Genomic DNA, 22564 nt, shown 5'->3' on the forward strand with positions numbered 1-22564 from the left:
AATTTAAAAAAATCAATGAATTCTGTCAAGTTTTTCAAAGTGTTGTGGTTAAGTCTAAATAGGAACTGTACTTAAATTACTTAGATTGTTTACAACGAAAAATTATTTTTAATTTATTCAATGTTTATTTTATGTGTTCAGCATTCTGATAATTCTTTGAGAAGGAAAATAATATAAATAGTTGAACATATTTAAAAACATCATATTGATCACAATTATACATAATTTTTTAAAGTTATATTGACTTTTTGCTATACTTTGTTAATTAATTAATTGTACCACAATTACCTATAGTATTATAACCATAATTGGAATAGGAACTGGACTGTATATAGTTTGACAGGTACAGAAGTAATATTTTAAGATGAGAAAAAAAAAGTAACAAATAGTCAAATGTGAGATAACTTGTATAATGGAATTTAAAAATTGTAATTAAATTTAGAAGTAATTAAATTTAGAAAGAATGCTGATATAGATAAATTTGATAAGAAACATAGAGCAATTTTCAGCAGTATGGACTTATCTTAAAACCGGCAAATGGATACCATCATTTTAAAACATTAATTAGAACTTTGGGTCTGCTTTCCTCCATACCCTATTAGTAGTAAATTCCTTATTAGCTCCCTTTTAATATGTACATGCCAGTTTAATAATTTCAAAACCCCTAGAATTTTTTCATTTCAAAGTTATTTTGATCGTTCTAAATGATAAGCAGAGAGAGTCAGTCTTTCCGGTTATTGCTTCTTTTTGTCACATCAGGTCTGTATCCGGACACACATATATTTTCTCGAGGTCTTCTTGGGGCAGATTTCACCCTATGTCCTCCGCACATGAACGATGAAATTAAAGCTATCAGCTAAAATTCATACGATTTACCATGTTTCTCCAAATCATAGCCAGCCCGTGTGCCTGTACTTGAGTCAAGAGCCTCAGTACGTCATGGGCTGAAGTTAATTTTAAGTGCAGGGCTTTTCCAAGCTGTGCAGCCTTGTTTGGTATGAAATTTCCACTTAACTTAATAAGGTTTTATTAACTAGACTGTTTGAATACTTTTCCTCAGAGTTCTTGAACTCATTGTGCAAATTTTTCCACTTTTCATCTTCTATTAGGTCAGCATAAAATGCATTTACAAAATCAAAGTTTATTGTCATATCTTAACTCTAGGATGGAATTCTAGGTGTCTACCTTCTCTACATTTGCATGAAAAAGAGGACATTTGGGGAAGACATAAAAACAAACAAAAAACAAAACACAAAAGTTAAAAATAATAACAATTTGCAAAATTAGCTTATTTGAAAATAAAACTGTAATTATTTAAGGATATTCTAAACCAATTTGGAATGTCAATTTGTTGAAGAAGACTATATTTTTACATATTAAGATTTATAGAAGTTAAAATTTTTATCTGACCAATTCAACATATATTTATGATAATAAATTATATAAATTCCAGCAGAAAATCATATTAGATGATTATGGTTTATTTAAGGATTCTAGTAAAATCTTTAACATAAAAAAACTCATATTGGTGTACGTACAGAACATAGTCATCTACCATTCATAGTTCAAGCTGGAGCTATTAAGAATATTAGATATCAATATCAATATTGATATCCACTGTAAATATATACAATAGAAGCCACTAATCTTACCAAAAAGATATAAAATTACTGAAATTTTTTACAAACAAGCTTTCATAATAATATTTATTTTCTGTGCTGTAGCATTAAGTCTAAAAAATGACAAAAATTTGTAAGAAAACATATGACATAATTTTAACCTATTGAAATATTATTAAATGTGCTATTAATACAATAGTCATGAAAGCCCTTATACAAAAAGAAAGTATTGTGCATAGCATTTGCATTTGCATACATATATTGGTATGACTCCTTCAGGATATTTATAATAAATATGAAGCAAGATTTGACTGAGAATACTGAAGAAAACATTTACTTAATTTTTTGAAACAGCTGTGAATAGATGAATAGCACTTATTTAGGTTCTTTATTCTCTTTTGCTTCCTTTCTCCTTTCCTTCTTTTCTGTCGTAGAGGAGCCAGGCAAGTAACCCAAATGTGTGATATGGACTAGGTGTAATAAAACTAAGCAGTGGAGAAATTGTGGTAAAATGAAGCATCTGAACTTTGTTTGTAAAGGTCAGCTTCTTAAGTCTATTCAGTGTAAACTGCCTCCATCTTATTTGATGTTTATCAAGATAAACCAAAAATACAAGATTGGAAAATTAAATATTGAAATAGTCAACTATGGGCAATGTTCTCAATTAAAAAACAAGCAAGCAAGCAAGCAAGCAAGCAAACAAACAAACAAAAAACACATTGTGCTGGCCAACACTGTGAAAGCTAAAGCAACTCTGGAAATGTATTTGGATCAGTTACTGTAAATTTATGATTTTGCTTTAGGAAGTAGACAGTAGGATAAACCACTGAAATGTTTCTGTCTTGTTTTGTGTAGTTCTAGTACTTACTAAATATGTGGCTTGGACATGTTAGCTTCTTTATTTTTAAAACAGAACAAAAATAGACATCATGTTGATTTGAATACTAAATGGGATAGAAGTAATAAAGCATACATGGCAGTGCTTTGTACATTAGTAAACACTTGATAAATAAGTGGTAGCTATTATTATTGCTTGCCAAATAACTTTACAGAAGTGTCTAAAAATTCAAAATCCCATCATATCCTCAGAGTTATTTCTACTTGCCAGGTGTCCCTGCTTAGAAATTAATAGGAAGTACGCACCGGAATTTGACATTTAGATGTTTCATTCCACTTATTTGTCTTCTGGTTTAAAAATACTTATGAAAATTCTTTATATTTTTAAGAAAATGTTAAATGATAAATAACAAAACAAAATAGAAAGTGTTATTTAATGAATTCAAATTCACAAAACCACTTCTTATCCTAAAATATCTTAAAGAGTTCCTATACTGCCCTCCTTAATAAACTCTACTTTCTTGCTCTGCAGGCAATCACCTGCCTATGTTTCATTTATTTTTCCTGTGTTTTATGTTTATGATTCCTATGCATTTTTACTTTCTTCCAATATTCAATTATGAGTTCTAAAATAAATGTGATATTTTTGCCTGTTTTTAACTCTAAATAGTTTTATAATTTCATTATACCATTACCTAATATTTGATTCAAACTTGGGTGGTTCATAATATTAATTTGCGTTAATTATCAGTGATGTACTATATCCCACTGTATAACAATAGCTTGAATTATATTTTGATTCTCTACTGATGGATATATAGGTCAAATCTAGGATTAAAAAAAAAATCCCAACAATGCTGCTATAAGCACTCTTACATGTTTCACTGTGTATGCATGTGTGAGAATTTTTCCACAGTATATACTCAGAGGTACCCTTGCTGGATCAAGAGCAACTGTGCATTTTCACATTTTAGATACTTCCGTATTTTCTGCAAAGTGGTTGTACAGTGTATGTTTACCAGCACTGTAAATGTAAATGAAACATATCTTTATTACCCTTGGTATTATCATACATTTTCTTATTTACCAGTCTAATCACTGGTGAGATGGAATCAGGATTGATAAACCTATTCATGATTCCTCTTTTCTTCCTTCAAATTGCCTTATATTTAGGCTACTCTACTACTGGTATACTTTTCCATTTAATATCTTTCTTTATATTATCAACAGTTTTGAATGTTAATACTTTTTGCATTATAAACATCTTATTTTTTCTCCTATTAGCACTTTCCTATTTGTAATTGCAGATTTTGAAGAATGGTGTTTTACACTTTGTCATCAACTTAATATTTTTATTTAAGTTTAGCTCTTTTTTAATCATGTTTATATCATTTGTTAGCCTAAGCTGATAAATATTTTGCTGTATTACCTTCTAGAAGTTTTTAAGCATTTATTTTCTATCTAATTTTTTCAGATATCAAATAATGCCTCATATATTATACATTTCCCATGAAGTTTTTATTTACATTGAATGAATTTGTAGTTCTTTAACCATGTGAAACATTTGATTATGAAATATTCCAATAAAAATATGATGTATAACTTTTATCAATATGTTTTTGCTCATTCTTGCATATATTAATTTTTTTTGGCTATTAAATTTTCTAAGTGGAAACTTTTTGGTAAGACTTTTCTTTCTGGTTTAACTGGCTGATTGAAAAACAACCAAAATATCTCCAGATGGATTAAAGAATTACACACAAAAATGCAACTTTAGTGAAGTAGATCCATATGCCATCAAATAGCTTAAAACTAACTTTAAAAAAAAAAGTCGACGTGACTACTTAAAAATTTTGTTCAGATAATTGCAGGGATACCACTTTGAAATAATCTGACTTAAAATCATACATTTATGTACATAAAAATAAATTTGGTATCAATGAAAACACTAAAAACTAAAAAACAATCTAACTTCTGAAATTATTCTAAAATAGTATAAGAATATATTTTATATATGCTTGTAATGTAAGAAGGGCTCTTTAAAAGTGTGACACAGTTCATAAAGGAAAAAATGTTTAAAGATAAATACTGATTAATTGATTATTAAGCCAGATTCAGGTAACCCTACTACTAATTTACACAATTATATAGTGAATCTTTGAGGCTTAGATGCTAATACATATTTTAGTTACATAGGTAACTAAAATAAAAACTAATAAATTCCTTGTAATTGGTTAGCATTTATTTCAGCAAAAATGATATATTACTATTTTATTTATAATTATAAAAGCATGTGTTAATTTTCAGTATGCTATTCTGTAAGTGAAAGTATGTTTGAAAATTGCAATGGTGGTGAAAAATTTAGCTGCACTTTACTTAAAACTAAACACACACGCACTACAGATAGAGTCCAATGAGTTTTTAAGAAATTTGAGCTATAATTAACATATTAAAAGCCAAAAATATGTAAGATAAATTATTAGATATGCTCTGACATATTTATACATCCATGAGATCATTATTATTGTCAAGATAGTGAACATATAAATCCACAAAATGTTTCCTCATGACTACTTTTAATAATCCCCTTTTGCAATTATTGACTCTCCTAATAAGCATCATAGCTTGACAACTGCTGACCATCTTTCAGTATTGTATATTACTGTATATTGTATTTTGGTGCATTCAAAAGTTTTATATAAATGGAATCACATAAGGTGCGCTATTTTTTGGCTGGCATTTTTGCTTTACAGCAAAATTCTTTTGAAATTCATTCATGTTGTTCATGTGTCAGTAGTCGAACCTTTTTATTGCTGAGCATGATTTTGCTGTATGTATATATCACAAATTACTTGTTAATGAATATTTGAGTCATGACCAGGTTTTAGCTATTTTTCAAGGGGGAAATATCTAGAAGATAAATGACTAGATTAAGTGGTAAGTGTAGGTTTACTTTTTTAAGAAGCTGTCAATCTATTTTACAAAGTGGTTGTCAATCGAAAGTATATTAAAGTTTCAGTTCCTCCATTTTGTTGCCTATACCTGGTAGGGTCAATCTTTTTTTTCACTTTGGACGTTGTAATAACTATCAGTAGTATTTCTTTGTGGTTTTCAATTCTTTAATGACTACAGATGTTAAAATCTTTTGATATACTTATTTGTCATCCATGTCTTCTATCATGACATCTTTTTCAATCCTTTGCCTTTTAAAAAATTGCGTGATTTGTTTTACTTTTGATTTTTGACAGCTTTTATGTATTCTTTATGAAAGTAATTTATTAGTGTGTTGGGGCTCCTTACGACACCCTTAGGCCCAAAGATTAACTATAATGATGCACAGGTCTTAGAAAAGATGTTACATTCATAGTTACAGTTTACTACAATGAAAAGACACAGATTAAAATCAACAAAGGAAAAAAACCCCATGGGGAGAAATGTAGAAGATATCAGGTACAAGCTTTCAGGTGTCACCTCCCAGTGGAATCCCACAAGAACACACGTAATTCTCCCAGCAACAATATTTGACAGCACATTGAACTGTTGTCAATCAGAGAAGCTCATTTAAGTTTTGGTCTCCAGGGTTTTTACTGGGCATCAGTCATGTAGGGTGGTGCCTATACGAGTGATTTCAGCTACTCAGACTACAGCATCTGTCAGAGCAAAATCAGCCATTCACTGTAAATTATATTGTTAGGATAAACTTACCTGTTCAAATGAGCACAGCATGGTCCAAGGCCTCAGACACTGAAAACCAGTTGTGCACTGTACTCTAAAGCCAAAGATGTATAGAAACACTGTCATCAGGCAGTATATATTAAGGGCCCACAGGTTATCTTCCAAAAGCCAGCCAAGTGCCAGTTCTAAAAACAAACATTAGTCCTGATGAGATAAACTTTCTTGGCCAATAAGATATATGCTATTCAAATGTTTTCTCAATTCATGGCTTTTTAAAAAATTATTTTTAAATGCCCTTTTCCACTCCTATTAAGCATAGTATTGAAAGTTCTGTCCAAGGCAATCAGGCAAGGGAAAGCAATAAAGAGTATTCAAATAGGAAGACAGGAAGTCAAATTGTCTCTGTTTGCAGATAACAAGATTGTATATTTAGAAAACCCCATCCTCTCAGCCCAAAATCTCCTTAAGCTGATAAGCAACTTCAGCAAAATCTCAGGATTCAAAATCAATATGCAAAAATAACAAGCATTCCTATACACCAACAACAGACAGAGAGCCAAATCATGAGTGAACTCCCATCCACAATTGCTACAAAGAGAATAAAATACCTAGGAAAACAACTTACAAGGGATGTGAAGGATCTCCTCAAGGAGAACTACAAACCACTGCTCAAGGAAATAGGAGAGGACACAAACAAATGGCAAACTATTCCATGCTCAAGAATAGGAAGAATCAATATGAAAATGTCCATCCTGCCAAAGTAATTTATAGTTTCAATGCTATCCCCATCAAGCTACCATTGACTTTCTTCACAGAATTAGAAAAACCTACTTTAAATTTCATATAAAACCAAAAAAGAGGTTGTATAGCCAAGACAATCCTAAGCAAAAAGAACAAAGCTGGAGGCATCATGCTACCTGACTTCAAAATATACTACAAGGCTACAGCAACCAAAACAGCATGGTACTAGTACCAAAACAGATATGTAGACCAATGCAACAGAATAGAGGCCTCAGAAATAATGACACACATCTACAGCCATCTGATCTTTGACAAACCTGACAAAAACAAGCAATGGGGAAAGGATTTCCTATTTAATAAATGGTATTGGGAAAACTGGCTAGTGGAAAACTGAAACTGGACCCCTTCCTTACATCTTACACAAAAATTCACTCAAGATGGATTAAAGACTTAAACATAAGACCTAAAACTATGAAAACCCTAGCAGAAAACCTAGGGAATACCATTCAGGACATAGGCATGGGCAAAATCTTCATAACTACAACACCAAATGCAATGGCAACAAAAGCCAAAATTGATGAATGGAATCTAATTAAACTAAAGAGCTTCTACCCAGCAAAACAAACTATCATCAGAGTGAACAGGCAACCTACAGAATGGGAGAAAATTTTTGCAATCCATCCATCTGACAAAGGGTTAATATCCAGAATCTACAAAGAACTTAAACAAATTTACAAGAAAAAATACAAACAACCCCATCGAAAAGTGGTCAAAGGATATCAACAGACACTTCTCAAAAGAAGACATTTATGCGGCCAAAAAACATGTGAAAAAAAAGCTCATTATCACTGGTCATTAGGGAAATGCAAATCAAAACCACAATGAGATACCATCTCACTCTAGTTAGAATGGTGATCATTAAAAAGTCAGAAAACAACAGATGCTGGAGAGAATGTGGAGAAATAGGAACACTTTTACACTGTTGGTGAAAGTGTGAATTAGTTCAACCATTGTGGAAGACAGTGTGGTGATTCTTCAAGGATCTAGAACCAGAAATACCATTTGACCTAGCAATCCCATTACTACATAGAAAAAGGATTATGAATCATTCTACTATAAAGACACATGCACACGTATGTTTACTGCAGCACTGTTCACAATAGCAAAGACTTGGAACCAACACAAATGCCCATCAGTGATAGACTGGATAAAGAAAATGTGGCACATATACACCATGGAACACTATGCAGCCATAAAAAAGGATGAGTTCATGTCCTTTGCAGGGACATGGATAAAGCTGGAAACCATCATTCTCAGCAAACTAACACAGGAACAGAAAACCAAACACCACATGTTCTAACTCATAACTGGGAGCTGAACAATGAGAATACATGTACACAGGGAGGGGAACATCACATACTGGGGCCTGTCAGGGGGTGGGGGGCTTGGGGAGGGATAGCATTAGGAGAAATAACTAAAGTAGATGATGGGTTGAAGGGTGCAGCAAACCACCATGGCATGTGTATAACTATGTAACAAACCCGCATGTTCTGCACATGTATCCCAGAACTTAAAGTATAATAATTTTAAAAAAAGAGTAAAAATTTTCACTTTTGAAGAAGTTCAAGTTAATATTTTATTTTACAAATTAAATGTTTAATGTCATATACAGCACTTATTTGCTTCAACTAAGGTCACAGAGATTTATGTTTATATCTAGGATTTCAACATATTCAGGTTGGCTTTTTATTAATGTTTATATATTTTGCAAGCTATGAATCAAATTTGTTTTTCTATTGCTTATAAATACCCAACTGTTTTACATTTCTTCTTGTGAAAACTCTTCCATTTCTTCAAAACTGATACTTTCCCTAATGAATTGACTTGCTTTTTTTTTTTAAAAAAATATATTAACTATATGTGTAAATCTGTTTTTGTATTTTCTATTCTGTTCTGTTGATCTATTTAGTCTTTCTTGAGGACAATATCACACAGTCTTGACTACTTCAAAATCATGAACATAGTATATCTCCCCAAATTTTATCTTTTATTTGAGATATCTGGAAAGCATATAGGTCTAGAAGTTGAAATTTGTTCTACCTGTATTAATTAGTCTTCAAGTAGAAATGATGATGGAAAAGATGTGATCAAAATTACCTAGGGAGAATGTATAGCATGAAAGAGTAAAAGGCAGTTCATGCAGATCTCTGATTTAGCTTCCACACCTAGAGGAAGATTAAATGAAGATCAATTTGCAAGTGAATTTAAAATTTTGTGACAAAATTTTAGGAGCTAAATTAGGACACTGTGGTGTTACAGAAACTGAAGAACTATTTTGAGCTGCTTTTGAAAAATAAACATAAAAGTTACCAATCTGTATGATTGACTTTTGCAACATTTTCTCATTGAATACACATATTCCACACAAAAAAAATTATTTTTATAACCTTATCATTTGGGATTCACTTTATCTAGCAGATCTAAGTACTTACTTGTACGTTTTTACATATGTTCCCATCTATAAATTATCTATTATATTTTCAATGACATTTTCTTCTTCTAATAAAAGCATGCTCAATTTTAACCATTTGTCTTAACTTATTTTGGAGATTCAAGGTACATTTTGTTGTTTTTATTATTTTATTTTATTTTACTTTAATTTCTGGGATACATGTGCAGAATGTGCAGGTTTGTTACATAGGTGTACATGTGCCATGGTGGTTTGCTGCCCCTATCAAACCGTCATCTAGGTTTTAAGCCACATGTATTAGGTATCAGTCCTAATGCTCTCCCTCCCCTTTCCCCCCACCCCCCAACAGGCCCCACTGTGTGTTGCTCCCCTCCCTGTGTCAATGTGTTCTCGTTGTTCAACTCTCACTTATGAGTGAGAACATGTGGTGTTTGGTTTTCTGTTCCTGTGTTAGTTTGCTGAGGATAGTGGTTTCCATGTTCCTACAAAGGATATGATCTAGCTCTTTATACGGCTGCATAGTATTCTATGGTGTATATGTACCACATTTTCTTTATCTAGTCTATTACTGATGGGCATGTGGGTTGGTTCCATGTCTTTGCTCTAATAAATGGTGCTGCAATAAACATATGTGTTCATATGTCTTTATAATATAATGATTTATATTCCTTTGGGTATATACCACGTAATAAGACTACTGGGTCATGGTACTTCTGATTCTAGATCCATGAGGAATCTCCACACTGTCTTCCACAATGGTCAGACTAATTTTCATTCCCACCAACAGTGATTAAAGGTATTTTTGATGGTTTGTTTGTTTGTTTGTTTCGCATTTCATTTGTTTTTGTAAAGGGAGAAAATTTGGGGCTTAAGGAATAGCCTAATGCTTTAAACTTCGAGTTATTTCTTCTTTTTTTTTCTCAAATAATGTCATTTTGTCATAGATCTCTGAAAATGACCTTGAAAACTTCCCATAAAAATCAACAGAACTGATGATGTTCAGAGCTTAAGAAATAAATGTTACCTTACAAGATTCATCAAAATGAGCTTAGATGAAATTTTAATTGCCATATTCAAGCCACTTAAATAGTTAACCAAGACATTCTCACTTGTTTCTACAGAGATACATAGTATTGAAAATTGCTTTGACTGCACACTCAAATTATTACAATTCGACTTTCTTCAACATCGTAAATTGAAAGGATATCATGTGGATCTTTGTTGCTCCCAATTAGGATTGAAAATAACTTCTGGCCAAATTAGTAGTGTAGAGACTTATGGAATGAAGTCAATTTAAAACAGAGCATTTTTTTGAGTTAATGATAAGAGAGTTTGTTGCAATAAAATTCTTTGAAATTTTAGATATGAAATTGGTACAAAAACTTGATACAAATTCATCTACCTGATTTTTTTGTGGCTACGTCACAAATAATAGAAATATGGTCCCATCTTTCCTAAATATTTCGCTCATGCTCTTTGATAATAGTGTAAAATGTACTTAAACTACATAAGAATCTTCTAGTAAAATAAAATGCAACATTTCACTCAGAAGCAAAACATTTTTAAAATAGTGTCTAACAATTGCTTCAAGAGGGTGACAACCTATGAACACCCTGTTCTAAGTGTTTCCACCCTAATTGGCTTTTTTTTTTTTTTTAGGAGAGGTAGGTTTCACCATGTTGGCCAGGCTGGTCTCGAACTCCCGACTTCAATTGATTTGCCCACCTCAGCCTCCCAAAGTGCTGGAATTACAGGCATAAGCCATCATGGTTGGCCTCCCCTAATTAGCTTCTTTAATCCTCTACATCATCACAAGATGGGTGTTACTGTGATCACTATTTTACAGGTGAGCACATGAGGCACAGAGAGGTTAAGGAGGAACAGGGTGATCTGCTACAACTCTTCAGTAGGGCATTCTGGGCAGGACTGTCTAACTTGTGAGAGGCAAGGGGACTATTTATAGCCTATGTATTCCCGTTAAAGTAACAAACATATATCAAGAATAAATATTACAAAATACTTCTAGCAACAATCTAGAAACAGGAAACAGTATCAATACCATATTGGCAGATGATAGTAGGATTAAATTAAACCGGAATGACTAAGTAACTCACCCTTTATTCACTGCATTTAAAAGAAAAGTAGGTCTTGGGGTTGAACTAAGTAAACTGGGATAGATTCTCTAAAAATCCCTCAGTGAAGCAGGGGTCACATATTAGCATGTTATACTAGAAACAGTGTCTGAGAAAGGAATTTGGCACTGGAATCTACACATATCCATAAATGTTTTTTACTTTATCTTGAAAAAGGTATAGTACCAAAAACTCCAGAAACACTGCTAGGCCCTCCATAATACGTGTGGGCTCTAAGACAAGAGTGGAAATAGAGGCCCACATAACATGTATAAATATTTTAAACATTAGAAAGCAAACTACTCCAATAATCGGGCCTGTATTTCTACCTAGGTTCTCAATGGCCCACTTCCTGACCACCACCCTCTGGAGTCCAAAGGAGCTTTGCTTATTCCCAATATTATTCCTGCAGATCAGCCAAAGAGGAGCAAAGAGTCATCCACCTCAAACAATCATGTTCAGGAAATGATCAGGTCAAGATGTGGAGTGAGCAAGCCTTTCTATTTTGTGCCACATTTTCTGAACCAGTATTTCAAGGCACTTCTAACACACAAAGACTATTATAAGAGGGAGGAAGGAAGGAAGGTCAGTTATCTGAAGAACTGAGGCTAGCTAGAAGCCCAAATTTGGTGTGATGGGGGCCATCAAATCTCAACAGAAACAGCTTTATCTCTCTGTTAACCTGGACAGGGCTTGGGATTTTTTTTCTTTCCTCCACTCAGCCATAGACTCTCAGCTACATATCCTCTAGCCTGGGGTAGTCAAATCGGCTCATCTCTCTCTCTCTCCTACCAAACTTTCAAAAACAAAACAAAACAAACAAAAAAACACTTTTGTTATTGGAATGAGAAAAAATGTATTTGTGTTTAAATATTTGTGATACATGGACCATCAAAAGCCTCGCTGCTAATGAAGGCAATTATTTAGGTTTACTTAATCTATTAACTTATCTGTTAATAACTGCTATTTATTCTGCTAGAAATTCCCAATGGTGTAATTGTTTCTGGCTGTAGCTCCTTCCATGCTTTTTACATCTTACTTGTGGTAGGCAGAATCACGGCTCTCCACGAATGATGAGATTTGGCTGTGTCCCCACCCAAATTTCACCTTGGATTGTAATAATTCCGTCTCAGGAATGGGGTCAGGTAGAGATAATTTAATCATGGGGATGGTTTACCCCATGCTTTTCTTCTGGTAGTAAGTTTCATGAGATCTGCTGGGTTTATAAACGGGAGTTCCCCTGCACAAGCTCTCTTGCCTGCCACCACGTGGGATGCGACATTGCTTCTCATTCGCTTTCCACCGTGATTTTGAGGCCTCCCCAGACATGTGGAGGAGGGCTCACATGCCTTTAATTGACTTTTAGTCAATTAAACCTCTTTCTTTTATAAATTATCCAGTCTCAGCTGTGTCTTTATTAGCAGTGTGAAAACAAACTAATACAACGGGTGTCCACCTTCTAGTCCCCAGAATTTGTGAATATGTTAGTTGCATGGCAAAGGAAAATTGAAATTGTAGACTGAATTAAGGTTGTTAATCAGTTGATATTAAGATAGGAAAGTTATTCTGGATTATCCTGATGGGACCAAAATAATCAGAAGGACATTTACAAGTGGAAAAAGGAGAAATAAGAAGTTAGAGTGAGGTGATGGGAGCTCACAAGCTGCCATTACTGGCCTTCTAAAACAATTTAAATCTTGTTTTATGACACATAATAATTGTACATATTTATGGGATACAGTGTGATGTTTCAACACGTGTATGTACTGTTTAAATATTGAATCAGGATATTCAACATATTCTTCACTTCATACATCTTTGATATCTTTATGGTGAGAGCATTCAAAATCCTCTCTTCTAGCTATTTTGAAATATACAATACAATATTGTTAACCATAGTCACCCTGGCTCCATTCCTCATTTTAAGAATGGGGGAAGGGACAGTGAGTAAAGGAATGCAAGCAGCCTCTGGGCTGTGGAAAACCAAAGGAAACGAACTCTTCCCACAGACCCCCCCCAGAAAAAACCAACCTTGGCAATATCTTGGTTTTACCATGGTGTGATCAAGTCAGATTTCTGTCCTACAGAACTGTAACATAATAAATATGTATGGTTCAAGCTACTAAGTTTGAAGTAATTTACTAAAACTTGAAAGGAATTTACATTTTGCTTTTAAAGTTCTTTATTTTTGAAACTTTAGACAGAGATCAGCAAATCCTCAACAAAAGACAGTTCAATTTTTACCTTTGAAAAAGGAATTATGTTACATATCTGTAAGAATGAATAACTACAGCACAGAAAAACACTCATAAGTAATATATTATTTGAAATCAGGAGTCTAATAAGAGAAAATGCAAATGGACCCTTTTCTATGAGATTTAGATAAATTACATGAAAAAAATATGTGTGATAAGAGGTATGTGTTCTGAGTTAATATATATACTTATGAAATCTGAAAAAATTGCAACAGGAACAATAAATATAGAAATTGAAATCACAAAAAAATCAATGAATTTGAAGATCATTTGGAGAAATGCTTATATCATCTTAAGATTAATTTATTCTAATTATGCACCAGTGATAGTATTATAAGAAAAAATAAACTCATTATCATTTTTTACTGTATTTATTTTTTAAGACAGAGATTGGTACTAATAAAGTAATGGAAAACTAATTGTAAAATTTGTACTGTGGTAAGTTTGGAAAACAAGGCATGGCACAGAAACAGCATATAATAAAATAATTTGGCATAAAGGCCATTTGAAAGGGATTAATTACAGTGATGAGACATGTCATCATTTCCTGGACAAGTAGGGAAGATAAGCAATGAGAAGGCTATGGAGGAGAGAGAAGAGAGTCCATAGAGTGACAGTCTTCAAGAGGTTAAAAACCTGTACAAGTTCAGGTCTTGAACAAGTGATATTGGATGAAATGGGAGGTAGAGAGGACCAAAGAGTAGGATATTTTAATTTTTTTTTAAATATTGAGAAACATTTGCTGTCTAAAATAGAGAAGAAATGTTATTAACATGCATGGTGGTCAAGAAACTGAGTGGTAAGATTTGAAAGAGTTACCAGTTTGAGGTAAGCACAATAGAGAATAATGACAGAGTTTATAATGGAGAGAATGTCTTTGAAAGCCAAAAGCAAAAGCTGTCTTAATAGAGAAAGAAACCAAAAAAGGCTTGAAAAAGCATTTGAATGGAAAGTTTGGTGCAGACATACATTACGAACCACAAACTGTCAAAGTTTATTGGAGATGCTTGTTGGTTTATTTACTTGTTGGTTTTCAGAAGGAAAGAACTATAATAGACTGATAACTACAAATTAACTGAAATTGTATATACCCCACCTCCTCATGATTAGGCAGGTGAAGATGGGGTGAGCAAAATAGTAGCAACCCATTGAAAGGGCTGTCGAAGGGGTTATATTTTCCAGACATATCAGGAGTTCAAGTTTTTATTAAAAATGCAAAAAGAGTTTGCTAACCAGAACATAAGCATTCAAGATCTATCACTATCAAGATGTGAGATAAGGGATAGGTAATTGATTCTGTTGGAAAAGCAGAGTCATATAATGATGAAAGTCTGATAATACCTCTGTGACTTGAAAGTGACAGAAGTAAACAGGAACATGAAGCACAGAGTTTTAGTTCTGATAGTCTCTTTGAGGAGGAGGAATAATGGCACAATTGTCATTTTTTTGAATATTTCCCCTAGTATTTTTAGTGATTTCACAAATCTTTCTAATGCCTTAAAGGACTACCACTCTGGAATATCACTCAAAGCAATGTTTTTGTGAGGATTAGGCTTAATGAAAAGTCCTGTAATGCTTGGACACATGGAAAGCTGACCAGTATTAGATAAAACAAAATTGTTATAGTTGGAAGTTATTACTATAGGTATTTTCCTCATCATTTTGCAATATTGATAATTTTTTCCTAATGAAATATGTTGATTTTTCAGTGTTTTTAAAGTGAAATTGTATAACATTTAAAAAATTAATACAGAACTATTCTGTTGAAGACAATGAATGCATATTATGCTTAACATGTTAATATGTGTTTCACATTATTTATAGATTTTGTCTACTGCATTGAAATTTGCTAGAATGCTGCATATGTAGAGCTTAATGTAATCACTTCGTAACTATAATCTTTGGAGCCAACCCAGTTACAACAAAATTAACTCTAATTTTGTGCCTTTTATTTGTTTCTACTTCTAGGTTAAATATGGTTTGAGAAAAGTGTTTTAGAAAACTTTGAAAAATCACTGGCTTGTTAGAAAGCATGTTCTATTAAAAGATATGAGTCCTATCTCCAGGTTACTTTAAATATTAGTTTTATTCCAAATTGTATTCTAGTTTTCCTACCTTTAAAATATGTTCATGAAACATTTCTCTTCTCTTATGAAATTAAATGGTCTTTTAAGTTTGAAATTTATTAGAGAACTCTGATATATGCTTTTTAAAAAATAACACTCTGAATTACTTTCTAAAATGGAAAGCAACCCTAAAACAAAAAGATATTACCAATATTCAGTTTTACCTCTGGCTTCAACTTATTTTTCTCTAAAGATCTTATTATTCTCTTCTCCAGCTACCCAAGGTGTGAAAACGAAAGAAGGCCAAAGGGAAGAAGGTGGTACCGACCCTTGCTGTCTTGAAAACGCAGGAGACCATGAAAGTGGTGAATCTTCCGTTTGAGAAATTTGGCACTGGACAGTACATTTTGGCATTGGACAGAACATCCAGCCCAAAAGGGACCTCACTTGCTTTGTCAAATGGCCTCATTATACTAGGTTGCAGCAGCAGAGAGCCATCCTCTATAAGCAGCTAGAAGTGCCTTCTGTGATTAATCAGTTCACCAGGGCCTTGGACCACCAAACAGCTACTCAACGGGGTAAGCTGGCTGGCAAGTACAGACTAGAGACAAAGCAAGAGAAGCAGCAGAGTCTGTTGGCCTGGGCTGAGAAGAAAGCAAAGGAGACAACCCCACTAAGAGATCACCTGTTCTTTTAACGGGGGTTAACGCTGTCACCACCTTAGTGGAGAAAAAGAAGGCTCAGCTGGTAGTGACTGCATAGGACATAGATCCCATTGAGTTGGTTGTCTTCCTGCCTGCCCTGTGTTGTAAACTGGGGGTTCCTTACTGCATTATCTAATGGAAGGCAAGCTTGAGACATCTAGGGTTAAAAAACAAGCAAACAAACAAACAACTCTTTAAAATATTCTTTTAAAACTTCTAATCATTAGTTTTATCTCTTCAGTACATTAAAATGTCTGGTGGTAGGAAAATACTGGACTCATATATGACTGTCTATGTGTTTTGCAGGGCCCAGTGCAAAATGAAATGGAAGTTGTACCTCGTTCAAAGTGTTAAGCATTTCAAGATGGCAACAGCAGAGCATTAGGCCGAGTATGAGGTCATTATGTACACGGGTCCTTGTGTGACCACACAGGTCACAGGAACATGAAGCTAGACCTGCGTGTATATTCAGATAGGTAAATCTTACAGATTTTTAAAACTCAATAAAAGAAAAACTACATTTCATGTGTGAACACAAAAATTGGAATTAAATTGGCAATAGTACTGGGATTTGTGCTCAGAGTCACAGTTTACATCTGACCACCATTTCTATATGAATTTTTAAGATAAAACCATAAGAATTTTAAAGAAGGTTTCTGAAATTTAGAAATTATAATAATGTAATTAACTTTGATATTTTAATTCCATGTAATTTAAAACATTCAATAGATATATAATGTTCCACTATTCATTTAACTAGAAGTATAAAAATAAAACATATTTAATAAAAATATTCTACTTATTTTTAAATTACCTATATTATATTGAATAAAAGAAAATTTGGGAATATAAATAAATGAGCATTTTTGAACATGTAAAATATTGTCTTGCTGTTTTTAGGAGACTTTTAGCAGGACAAGAGCTTACGTCTGATCTACCTCTGCTTGGACAAACCAGTGATGTGATTTGCAAATAGGTTGTAACTTCACCCAACACACATCACAGCAAAGAAATGTAGTGACTTTCAGAGAATTTGACCTAACTAAGAATTTGTAAAAGAGAAAAGCATTGTCCTTATGGTTAAACTACATGACCGTTTTTTTTTAAGTTACATGTATATTTACCTGACCAACTTGTTTTACTCTGTATTTCAGGTTATCAGGTGAAATTATTTTGGAATAAATTAATGAGCTGTTTTTTCTGAATAAATGTGCATGTTACAAATGCAAACACGTGTATGTATTATACAACTATGCAGCTTCAAGAACTGACTTATTTCTATCAGCTTTTTATTCACTTTAAAAAATCAGGCTACTGAAGCATATTAGAATTTAATTACACCAATTATTACTGCCACATCAGACATATGATGTGCCTTCAATTAAGAAGTACCTAATGGATATTAGTACAATTTAGCTTCATAATTAAAGTTCTAAGAACAGCACAAATTAAACATTATGATTACAAAACATTAAAAATCTACTGGTGAAATTAAAGCTGAATATTTTAGCTTCTCCTTTTGAGCTGATTTTAAAAAAGAAAATCAAGATTATATAAAATGCAATGTTATTATTGAAGCATTCTGAATTTAAAAACAGAAATTAAGCTCATGTGCCCATAAATATGTGCATATATAATTATTATTTAATAAAATATCCAACTTAACACTTATGTCACCTAATAAGCATTAAAGGTTATCATTTTGGAGTTTCACTTGGTTGGGTTGTTTTATTTTGTTGTTGTTGTTGTTTTCATAGAAATATTTGTTGTATGTGGTCACCACTCACAACTCCTGCTTCAGTGAGCATGGATGACAGGCAGCCCCAGCCACTGTTTTTCTGGTTGTATGACTATCTTTGCACTCAGGCCATATTTTCTCCAGCTGTTCCTGGCCAGTGACTGAGCATGCTGAGAGTATTGATGAAGGCCATTTTTAAGATTTGTGATAACCTTCCAACAGAAGACTTTGGACTGGAGACTCCTATTGTCCTGGCCAAAATTTCCTAAACCGTGTTTCAGGCTGTGACTCCTTCATTCTCATCCTTCTTCCTTCTCCCCCTCCTTTGACAGAAGCCAGGCTTGCCTCACTGAAGACCCCCTGCACTTAGATCTGCTTTCTCTTCTTAATCTTTAATTAACGCTCCTCTTATAACCTTTTGAGTGACTTATAATTGCATAGTATCAGCTTCTTGGAAAACCTGACTTGATAAACTATCCTATTTGAAATACAGAAATATACGCATTTAACAATTTTTGACATTATTAGCACATTGAGTATTAAATAGTATCTGAAGAGAGATACCTTTAAAAATGAAAACACCTTCCTATTGGGGTTTTCTACAAAACAAATAGATTATTTTTAAAAAGATTACAACTATAGCAACTTCGGTCTCTCCTGGTTTATCTACTAGAGTGATTTGCGTTCTCTGCCTTTCTTAAAGTAATTGGTTAAAATGTTTTAACACTTAGCAGTTTCTTCCTAGTTTTGCAGGTATGGCCCTGAAATGGCTTATGAGTAAGGTAAATAGAGGATGTTCTTTACTGGGCTAGTGCTTTTATTTCTCTCTTTTGCTTGTTCTATTTTTTAAGTGAAAACGGCATTAACATCTTATTTGTCAGGCTTTCATTTTCGTGTTTGAGAATTCCACTTGTAGATAACCAATAGCTATAACCTGTTCAGGTCTTTAAAAAATATAGCTTATTGAATGAGCAGTCACACACAAGAAATTCTGTTCTTCCTGTAGTCCATCATGCTTTACCCGTATTCAACTTCTCACTTCTGTATCTAAAAACACTAGATTTTATCATTCTACTTTAAAGTTTCTTTTTTTTTTTCTTTTTTTTTACTTTTCCTAAAATACTCAAATTTCCATAAAGGAACAAGAGATAAAGATTAAGAATAAATTCAAAAGAGACACAAGCAGGGGAAACAAGATCCAAACACAGGCTCTCTTGATGTAAAGACAGAACTTTAACCATGTGCAATCAGTCTATTAAGAAAATAGAGGACTCTAAACACAAAATTAAGAGTATAGTTGCCTCTGTGTGGTTGAAAAAGGGTGAAAGATAACTGTGAAATTATTGATACTGTTCTTATGCTTAAATTGGGTTGTGTGCTTACATGTGTTCGTTATGTTAATATGTCTCATAGGTTAGGTATCTTAATCAAATATGCAATTATATAAATACAATACACTGAGATAAGATAACTAGCAACACATAGAAACAAAAAACAAGAATAGGATTGAATACTGTCACGATCCTTATAAGGCCTGGCCTTTCACTATGTAAATAGATATCTTTTAGTCCAAGAAATCACAGAACTTACACATTTTTAGGAAAAGAAGAAAAAATTCATAGAATAAATTGATTTTTCGTCCTGTAAGCAAAAGTCTACTGAGGTGAATTCATAATATCCCATAACAGCAAAAAAGAATGCATTCAGAAGTCCTAAATCTATAAACAATAAAAATAGTTAAGCACATAGAATTTACTTAAGTTCAAAAGCATCATGTTCATTAGATTTATATAATTCTTGTAGCGTTTAGTACATCCTGGATAATTCTTATTCCCATTATTTATTGTTAAGCACACTGAAATTTCACATTAATAATATTATTATTTTTTAACTTTTATTTGTATTGTAACTGTTGGTTTTAACTGATGAAGATGCAAAACAAAAATAAACATTCAGGTAAATAACTATTTTCTAGAAGGATCCAACCTGTAAGCTAGCAATATGGTTTGATTCTTGCTTTTTAAAGTTATGTTATTATAAGTATATAAGCAATTCAGATAATAGATCCTGGGTTATGATGCATATCATATTTGCATAAGCTTAATATATTTTAAAGATAACCAAAAAAGATAATGCATAATTAAAAATATAAATAAACACATTACTCAACATAATTACTGTCTAATATTCAGTCCATTTAATATAGGTCTTTGCTGCCGTAAATGAACTCCCATGAGCTTCTAGAGAGACTCGTTTTATTAAATGTTATAAAGTCTCTGGCTCTGACCAATCATAGCACTATAGACACTGTTATAAACAATGTAATAAGCTGCTAAAAAAGCAATAGTTATTTTTTATTTTTTTGTAATTTGATTTTATTATCATGTTTTCATACCCACACAAAATAATCAATACATTAACATACAATCATCACACATATTCAACAATTATCATAATTTTGTTGTTTCTGCTTAAGGTATCCCTGTTCTCTTCTTGCCAAATTATTTTAAAAATATATCTCAGAATGTAATTTTATACCTGCATACTTAAGGATACATCTCTAGAAAATGCAGATATTTAGTAATACATTTTTGCACAGTTAATTTATTTTTCTTTAGGAACTCAGTTCAAATATTGTTTGTTATTAAAAAACCACCTCCAGCGTATGTTTTACTATATATTTAAGAACATAGTTTGGAAAAAAAAGTCTGTCACATAGTCCATGTTCAATTTACCTCTTCAACTAATCTACTAAAAGGAAAAAAATGACACCGATACTTATTACTCTTCCCTGAAGTTATCTTACGGTATTTTTAGATTTTGAAATTCTGTAAAGTGTGCTCATTATTGGTTTCAAGTACATGTTTCCTAACCCATTTCAATCTCTTCTATAATCAAGTGCAAGAGAAAATATAAAATAGACCCTATGATTGTAGAAATAAAAGTGGAAAAAAACTAGCCTAGAGTTCATAAAAACAGACATATAAAAATCTTGAAATGATAAAGGCCATAAACAATTAATTGAAATTAAAGTTATTCCTTTGGGTTATTTTTGAGTATTCTTCAAATTTTAGTTTTTTTGTTTGTTTGTTTGTTTTTTTGATGTAGAAATTATCACAGTGTATGCCTTCTTTTTTTGTTGTTTTTGTTTTTGTTTTTTGAGACAGGCTAGAGTGCAGTGGCGCAATCTCGGCTCACTGCAAACTCCACCTCCTGGGTTCACGCCATTCTCCTGCTTCAGCCTCCCGAGTAGCTGGGACTACAGGCGCCCGCCACCATGTCCAGCTTATTTTTTGTATTTTTAGTAGAGATGGAGTTTCACCGTGTTAGCCAGGATGGTTTCAATCTCCTGACCTCGTGATCTGCCCACCTCAGCCTCCCAAAGTGCTGGGATTACAGGCCTGAGCCACCACGCCTGGCCAGTGTATGCCTTCTAAAAGCAGAGTCTGAAGTAAATATATATATAAATGGTAACATAAGCGTATAAAATAAAATGTCACAATTACTATTCAATTAAAAATACAGGGACATTTGGGAGAGCATAACAAGTAAGGGAGTGAATATGTGCTGAGATAAATACATTTTTGTTACATGACTCAGGAGTTAAAGAAATAAATGAAAGATGAGAGATTAGGATATACAGTATATAGGGTGCCAGTTCATGTAACACTTTATATTAAAGGAATTTGAGCTTTTGGGTGAAACAATGGAAGCTATTGGGAGTTTTAAGGGGATTGATATGGAGGTCAAATAGGAGTCTATAGCACTAATCTAAAGTGGTAAGTGAATGGAAGTCAAAGCTGTTTAGGGGAGTAGGTTGAATCAAAATTGATGACTAAGTAGGTGGTGCATAAAGGAAAGGAAAAGTTCAAGATTGAGTCTTGGGTATCTGGCATGCATACTGTACTAACAGTGATATACACAGTTATATTCAGGCTCAGTGAATGAGTAGTGGCCAATGAAATATGGAGCAAAGTCACGCAATTCACTTTCAAGTTGTGTTCTTGAAACTTCCTGTGGCAGCCACGAAGATTTCAAGAGTCATTTGTTATTACATCCCATCTTGACTAATACCAAGTTGTTAGAAAAAAATGAAATACTATTGTAACAATAAGCTAAAATAAGTGGTATTGTCTTAACTATGAGAAAGAGCATGAAGAAATTTAAGATCATAAGTGATGAAAACTGTTTCCCCTATCCCCACTCCCAAGAAGGGAGAGGTTGGGATTATACAAAATGATTAATCTATGTGTTCTTCCCAGAAAAAAGAAAGGCAGAGTTTAATCAAATAACTTTTCCAACCTTTAGTATATGGTTCATTCAAATT

At 32.9% G+C, this 22564-nt stretch overlaps 1 long non-coding RNA gene across 1 annotated transcript; it reads left to right on the forward strand.

Moving 5' to 3' along the window:
- Positions 1 to 11003: 11003 nt before the first annotated feature.
- On the forward strand, positions 11004 to 18216 carry LOC100605545. The gene is made up of 2 exons (XR_004030845.1): positions 11004 to 11188; positions 16071 to 18216. It is a non-coding gene; the product is annotated as an uncharacterized LOC100605545 (long non-coding RNA).
- The last annotated feature ends 4348 nt before the right edge of the window (positions 18217 to 22564 follow it).

This window comes from Nomascus leucogenys, chromosome 7b, assembly GCF_006542625.1.
Source record: "Nomascus leucogenys isolate Asia chromosome 7b, Asia_NLE_v1, whole genome shotgun sequence".
NCBI lineage: Eukaryota > Metazoa > Chordata > Mammalia > Primates > Hylobatidae > Nomascus > Nomascus leucogenys.